Below are 8,850 nucleotides of genomic sequence, written 5' to 3' on the forward strand. Positions count from 1 at the left end.
GGCACATAACAACAACAACAACAACAATTATATATATAGGAGCTCTTGTAGCATAGTGCCTAAGGCACTTGACTGCTCACCAGAAGGCTGGCGGTTCAAACCCACTAGCCACTCTTCAGAAGGAAGGTTGGGCAATCCTACTTCCGTAGCGATACTGCCTCGGAAACCCAAGGAGGGGTTGCTATGAGTCGGGGCCGACTCGACAGCAAACAACAACAACAACATTATATATGTACTATTATAGAGATATTATTAAATCAAGCTTAATTTTATTTTTATCTTCAGGTAACAGTTTTAATGAACTACCAATAATGGCATTCTTTAAGATTTGTTACCTGAAGATAAAAATAAAATTAAGCTTGATTTACTAACGATAAAGCACTGATACTTAGCAGTGATGATTTTGGCCCCCATAGGGACATTTGAAGGGATCTCTGGTAGTGTAGTGCCTAAGGCACTTGACTGCTAACCAGGAGGCTGGCGGTTCAAACCCACCAGCCACTCTCGGAAGGAAGATGAGGCAATATACTTCCGTGGTGATACTGCTTTGGAAACCCAAGGAGGGGTCACTATGAGTCAGGTCCAACTTGATGGCACATAACAACAACAAGGGACATTTGACAATGTCTGTCGAAAATTTTGGTTGTCACAACTGGGAGCTGCTACTGAATCTAGTAGACAGAAACAAAGAATGCTATAAACATCATAAAGTACAGAAAACAGCCCCATAACAAAGCATTATCTGGCCTATATATCAATGCCATTGTTCAGAAACCCTGAGATAGGGAGAAGAGAAGCAGTGCAACAAGAGGTAGAACATTCAGAGCATGAGAAAGTTGTTTATCCAACTTACTGGTGCCTTCGAAAAACCCTTTACTTAATGGCATTATGATGGGTGAGTTAAGTTGCATTGTCACCTGGTGTATCAGGATCAAATATTATGCATCTAGAAGCAAGTCAATAATTTTTCTAAGTAAAAGTGGGTATTTGCCCATACCTCACATCATATACAAAAATTAATTCAAAATGAATCAAAGACTTAAATGTAAAATCTAAAACTATAAAACCCTTGGAATAAAATACAGGCATAAATCTTCATGACCTTGAGTAAAGCAATGTTTTCTTAGATATGACACTAAAAGCACAAGCAATAAAAGAATAAATAAATTGAACATCATCAAAATTTAAAAAAAAAAAAAAAAAAAAACTTTTAAATTTAGTCAAATTTAAAAATGGGCAAAGTTTTGAATAGATATTTCTCCAAAGATATAAAAGTAGCCATTAAGCACATATGAAAAGATGTTTAGCAGCATCAGCTATCAGGGAAAAGTAATCAAAACCCCAATGAAATCCACTTTTCATCAACACTGCTTTGTTAACAGATCAATCATAAGAAAGAGCAAAAAAAGAAAGCCTAAGATTCATGTGGGATATTATCAAGAGGAATAACCTATGTGTAATTGGAATTCCAGAGATAAATAAAACCACAGAGAAAACTGTTGAAGATTTGTTGAAAGAGAATTTCTCTAATTGGTGACAGATGGGAAGATATCCATTCAAGAAGTTCAACGAACCTCAAACAAGAGTAGACCCCAAAATAAAATCACCAAGACATTCATAATCATGCTCACCAAAACCAGTCAAAGAAAGAATTCTGAAAGCAGCATGGCAGAAAATGAAAAATTACCTACAAAAGGCAATCCAAGAAGATTAAGCTCTGATTTCTCAGCAGAAACCATGCAGATGAGACAAAATGGAATGATACATATATAACCCTCAAAAAAAAAAAAAAAATTGCCAACAAAGAATTATATATCCAGCAAAACTGTCGTTCAACTATGATGGTGAAATTAGGACATTTCCAGATAAACAAAAATTAAGGGAATTTGTTAAGGCCAGACCCAGCTTACGAGAGATGCTAAAGGGAGTCCTTCAGAGAACCAACAAAACCAGACAGCAACCAATGATTAACACACGATGCCATAACCCAGCTATAAAAGTATCCAAACCAAAATAAACTAATAAGACTGTAAGCAGGGAACCAGAGATGTCAATTGGTAAATGTGGACAACTACAAACTAAAAAGAGGGAATGAATAGTGTATGTACAGAATTCCAAATGGAGAGGAAGTCAATTGCAAGATAGAACAGACTGTTCTAAACCTGGGGAGAAAATTATAATTCACAGGGTATTGGCAATGAAAAATAATAAAGCTTTGCATGAAAATAAAGAGAAGAGGCACAAATATCTTGCAAATACTTAAATGATAGTAATGAAGGAAATGATAACAAAATTCATAAAGAAAATGAGCTCAACTCAAAAATGGTATGGTACAAAGAAATCAGCAACACCATGAAAAAACAAATAACAAAATGACAGCAATAAATTCTTACTTGTCTATAATTGCACTGAATGTAAATGGATTAAATGTACCACGCAAGAGGTAGAGAGTTGCAGACTAGATAAGAAAAGATGGCCCATCAATATGCTGTCTACAAGAGACTCACCCTAGACACAAAGCCAAAAATAGAATGAAAATCAAAGGTTGGAAAAAGATATATCAAGCAAATGGCAATCAAAAAAGAGCAGGAGTGGCAATATTAATTTCTGATAAAATAGACTTTAAGACAAAAACCACTATAAAAGACAAAGGAAAGACATTATGTAATGATTAAAGGATTAATTGAGCAAGGGGACATAACCAAAATAAACACCTACATACCCAACCAAAGAGCCCCAAAATACACAAATCAGAATTTAACAGAATTGAAAAGACAGATGAATAGTAGTAGTAATAGTAGAAGACTTTAAAACAATACTTCAATGAAGGATAGAACTACTGGAAAGAAATTCAACAAAGACACAGAAGAACTAAACAATACAATCAACCAACTTGAACTTGCAGACATGCAGAGCACTTCACCTAAGAGTAGCACAGTATACATTATTTTCCACTACACATTCTCCCGGATAGACCATATGTATATGTTAGACTTTAAAGAAATCCTCAATAAATTTTAAAACATTGAAATACTGCAAACATCTTCTCAGATACCAAAGCTATAAACTTAGAAATTAACAATAGGAAGATCAATTGAAAAAGAGCAAACACAAGGAAATTGAATACACTCACCTTAAAAACTACTGGGTAACAGAAAAAATAAAAAATGAAATTAAAATATTCCTTGAATGAAAGAAGGATACAGGGAAGAAGTAACTAAGGGAGGAAGTGGGAAGAAAGCTGTTACGTTATGGGGATTGCAGTCAATGTCATGGAAAAAAAAAGTATATGAAATGCTGTATAGAAAATGCATTTGCTCTGTAAACTTTCACCCAAATCACAATAAAAATTAAAAAAAAAAAAAAGTCTTTGTCAATTTCCTGAGAATGAAGGCACAACATACCAAAATCTTTGGGACACAACTAAAGTAGTGATCAGAGGGCAATTTGTAGCAATAAATGCACACATCAAAAAAGAAGAAAGAGCCAAAATCAATACCTAAACACAACATCTGCAACAATTACAAAAATACAGCAAAAAGAGCATACGGTCACCAAGAGAAAGGAAACAATAAAGATTTGAGTGGAAATGAATGAAACAGGCAATAGAAAAAATCAACAAGACTAGAAATTGGTTCTTTGAAAAGGTTAATAAAATCAACAAACCACTGGCAAATTTAACAAAGAAAAATAAGAAGATGCAAACAACATGAATAAGATATGAAACGGGCAACAGCACAACAAAACCAACTGAAATAAGAAGGATAATATCAGGATACTATGAAGAACTGTACTTCAACAAATTTAAAAACCTAGAAGAAATTGACAGATTTCTAGAAAAACACTACTTACTTAAACTATCACAGACTGATGTAGAAAACTTGAACAGATCCGTATCAAAAGAAATTGAATAGGTCATAAAAAAATTACCAACAATAACAAAAATCCTGGCCTACACAGTTGGCTGGAAAATTCTACCAAATGTTCAAAGAAGAGCTGACACCAATCCTACTGAAACTATTCTAGAACATAGAAAAAGATGGAATTTTCCCAAATTCATTCTGTGAAGCAAGCATAACCCTGATACCAAAACCAGGCAAAGAAACCTCTAAAAAGGAAAACGATAGACCAATGACTCTCATGAATATAGACACAAAAATCTTCAACAAAATCCCAGCCAACAGACTCCAACAACATATCAAAAAAATAATACATTATGACCAATTGGGATTCATACCAGGTATGCAGGGATAGTTTCACATTGGAAAAACTATCAACATAATCCATTACATAAGTAAAATGAAGGAAGCACATAATCATATCAATTGATACAGAAAAAGCATTTGATAAAATCCAATACCTATACCTGATTTAAAAAAAAAAAATCCCTGGAAAATAGGAATAGAAGGGCAATTCCTCAACATAATAAAGGGTATGTATGCAAAACAAACAGCCAACACTATTCTCAATGGACGGAGACTGAAACCTTTCCCCTTGTGAACAGGAATCAGACAAGGATCCCCTGAATCACCACTTCTATTCAACGTTGTATTGAAAATCCTAGTTAGGGCAATAAGGCAAGAAAGGGAAATCAAAGGCACTCAAATTGGTAAGGAAGAAGTAAAACTATCCCTATTTGCAGATGGTATGATCCTATACATAGAAACCCCAAGAGACTCAGCAAGAAAACTAGTGGAACTAATTGAAAGATTTAGCATACTGATGGGATACAAGGTCAACATACAAAAATCGCTTGGACTCCTCTATACCAGCAAAGGGATCTCTGAAAAGAAAAATAAGGAAATCACTACCATGTACATGGTATTTTTACTATGTTAAAAAAAAAAAAAAAAGATAAAAATGTTTGGGAATAAATCTTACAAGGGACACAAAAGACCTATACAAAGAAAACTACAAAACATTACTTCAAGAAACTATGAGATCTATGTTAATACTATCCAAAACAATCTATACATTCAATGCAATCCCAATCCAGATCCCATCAACATTCTTTAATGACATGGAAAAACCAATCACTAACTTTATATGGGGGAGCTCTGGTGGCATAGTGCCTAAGGCACTTGACTGCTAACCAGAAGACTGGCGGTTCAAACCCACCAGACACTCCTCGGAAGGAAGGTTGGGCAATCTACTTCCATAGTGATACTGCCTCGGAAACCCAAGGAGGGGTCGCCATGAGTCAGCTCTGACTCGACAGCAAAACAACAATAACAACAACAACTTTATATGGAAAGGAAAGAGAACTCAGATAAGTAAGCAAGGCACTACTGAAGAAGAGCAAAGTAGGAGATCTTACACTCCCAGATTTCAAAACCTACTCTACAGCCATAGTAGTCAAAACAGCCTGGTACTTGTATAGTGAAAGACACATAGACCAGTGGAACAGAATTGAGAAACCAGAAATAGATCCATCAACATATCATCAGCTGATCTGTGACAAAGGACTGAAATCCATTAAATGTGGAAGAGATAATAGTCTCCTTATCAAATGGTGCTGGCAAAACTGGATATCCATTTGCAGAAAAATGAAATAAGATCCATACCTCACACCAGACACAAAAACTAACTCCAGATGGATCAAAGATTTAAATGTGAAACCTAAAACTATAAAGCTCATAAAAGAAAAAAAGGAGGCAAGTTTAGTGGCCCTAATTTATGGCATAAGTAGACTTTCAAGCATAAACAAAAGTGTACAAATAGCAGAAGATAAACTAGATGATTAGGACCTTCTGAAAATTAAATTCTTATGTGCACAAAAAGACTTCTCCAGAAGAGTAAAAAGAGAACCTACAGGCTGGGGAAAAAAAATTTGCCAATGACATACTGACCAGGGATTTATCTTTAAGATTTATAGAAAACTCCAACACCCCTACATCAAAAAGACAAACAATCCAATTTAAAAATGGGCAGAAGACATCAACAGACACTTCACCAAAGAAGATATTCAGGCAGCCAACAAACAAATGAAGAAATTTCGTGATCACTAGCCATTAAAGAGATGCAAATCAGAATATCAATGACATACTATCTAACCCCAGCACTAATGGCAAAGTTCAACAATACAGAAAGTAAGAAATGTCAGCAAGGATGTGGAGAGATTGGGACTCTCATACACTGCTGGTGGGACTGTAAAATGATACAACTATTGTGGAAATCGGTATGGTGATTTCTTAAAAAGTTGGAAATAAAAATACCATTTGATCCAACAATCCCATTACTAGGTATATATCCTAAAGAAGTGAAAGCCCGGACAAGAACAGATATATGTATGCCCATGTTCGTCACAGCACTATTTACAATAGCAAAAAGATGGAAACAACCTAGGTGCCCATCAACAGAAGAATGGAAATACCAAACTGTGATACATACACACAGTGGAATACTTTGCAACACTAAAGAATAATGTAGAATCTGCAAAACACCACATAATATGGACAAACTTGGAGGATATTATTCTGAGTGAAGTAAGTCAATCTCAGAAGGACAAATACTGCATTAGTCCATGTTTTGGTTCTCTAGTGCTGCTTTAACAGAAAATACCACAAATGGGTGGTTTCAACAAACAGGAATTTATTCCATTACAGTTTAGGAGGCTCGAGGTCTGAGTTCAAAGTGCCAGCTCTAGGGGCCAGATGAAAGCCCCTTGTCCTTGGGCTTCAGCTCTGCCTCTTGCTTCAGGCCCACTGAAGCTGGAGGCTTCTCTTGACTCAGGCAGCTTCTGGCTCCTAAGGCTGACAAGCCCAAGGTCAACAAATAAAATGGCACAGTACCAAATTATCAAACACATGGCATGCCACTAATTCAAGTCCATTAATAGTCCCAACATCAGCAGACAATGCGGCAGGTCTCTAAGATGAAGACTCAGCTATATGCAGGGGTCCAAGCATGCCAAAAACTTAGAGACCTTTCTCTATGTTTATTCTTATGTACTGGAAGCAGACCACATCCCTAAGGCAGCTACTCAGCTGCTCCAGTAGATTCCACCCTGGAGTTTTTTACCAGTCTCATCATAGGGAATAACTACATCCAACTGTCCAGCCACTCAAAACCAGGCTCAGCCAAGCTGACACGCAATTTAACTACCAAAGTCCACTATTGGACTTGTATATATCCTTGTAAAAAGTCAAGGAAAAGTTTATATATGGAAGGAAACTGAATTTGTTGGTTACTAGGGTTGGGGGATATTTAAAGTGACCGAGGGCACAGCCATTTTGAATGTTTATAAGCGGTGGCCATTTTGGATATTTAAAGTGATCGAGGGCGCAGCCATTTTGAATGTTTACAAGTGGCTACCATTTTGGATTTTAAAGTGATTGAATTCTCATTCGGATTCCAAAGACCTAAGAACAGGCAGCGAGGTGGGAAATAGGGAAAGGACAAAAAAAGGGACCTAAGAATGGGCAGTGAGGCAGGAAGCAGGGAGAGGACAAAAAAAGGCAAAGGGGACCAGAAAAAATTGAGGAGTCAGCTGCAGGGATCCAGGTGAAGAGAGGGAACCCAGGCCATACCCCAAAAGGAGTGAGGTGGAAAGGCAGGGAGAGGACAGAAAAGGCAAAGGGAATAGGAACAGATCAAGGAGTCAGCTGCTGGGAGCCAGGTGAGGAGAGGGAACCCAGGCCACCCACCACAAGCAGAGAGGTGGGAAGCAGGAAGAGGACAGAAAAGGCAAAGGGGACTGGATCAGATCGAGGAGTTAGCCACAGGGATCCAGGTAAGGGTGGTTGGAGGGGTTTTCAACAGCTGAGGGAGACAAACTTGTCTGTCGGTTTGTCCTACTGTGGTGACGTGTTGTTGTGAGTCTTGAGGCTGTGCCACTGGTGTTTCAAACCCAGTGGGGTGCACCTGTTACACAGGTATCAGCCTGGCTTGCAGACTGAGACAGACTAGGAAGAAGGAGGAGGCCATCAACTCTTAAAAGAATTGGCCAGGGAAAACCTTATGAATAGAGAGAAACACTGTCTGATACATTACTGCACAATTTTATGAATAGTCCAGAAACATTGCCCAATACAGAGGAGGAAGATGAGTCACTTAGCTTAGAAAGCTCTCAAAGTAGGACTGGGGAAGAGCTGCATTATCAGAGTAAAATCAGCCTTACTCATATGGATAAGGTGAAGCTTTCAAGACCTCCATTTGTTGACGTTGCACCACTCAAATTGAGAAACAGCTGCAAACATCCATTAATAATTGGAGCATGGAATGTACAAAGTATGAATCTAGGAAAATTGGAAGTTGTCAGAAATGAAATGGAACGCATGAAGATTGATATCCTCGGCATTAGTAAGCTAAAATGGACTGGTTTTGCCCATTTTGAATCAGACAACCATATGATCTACTATGCCGGGAATGACAGTTTAAAGAGGAATGGCGTGGCACTCATCATCACAAATGATGTTTCAAGATCTGTCTTGAAGTACAATGTTGTCAGTGATAGGATAATACCCATACAAGGAAGACCTGTTAATACGACTATTATTCAGATTTATGCACCAAACACCAAAGCCAAAGATGAGGAAATTGAAAATTTCTATCAACTTCTGCAGTCTGAAATCGACCTAACTTGCAGTCAGGATGTGTTAATTATCAATGATGACTGGAATGCAAAAGTTGGAAACAAAGAAGAATCACTGGTAGTTGGAAAATTTGTCCTTGGTGACAGAAATAATGCTGGAACTCGCATAGTAGAATTTTGCAAGACCAACGACTTGTTCACTGCAAACACCTTTTTTTCAACAACACAAACAGTAGCTGTACACATGGACTTCACCAGATGGAACACACAAGAATCAGATTGACTACATCTGTGGCAAGAGGCAGTGGAAAAACTCA

The sequence above is a fragment of the Orycteropus afer genome, unplaced genomic scaffold (genome assembly GCF_000298275.1).
Source record: "Orycteropus afer afer isolate SDZICR_OR568_19922 unplaced genomic scaffold, OryAfe1.0 scaffold00185, whole genome shotgun sequence".
In the NCBI taxonomy this organism is placed as follows: domain Eukaryota; kingdom Metazoa; phylum Chordata; class Mammalia; order Tubulidentata; family Orycteropodidae; genus Orycteropus; species Orycteropus afer.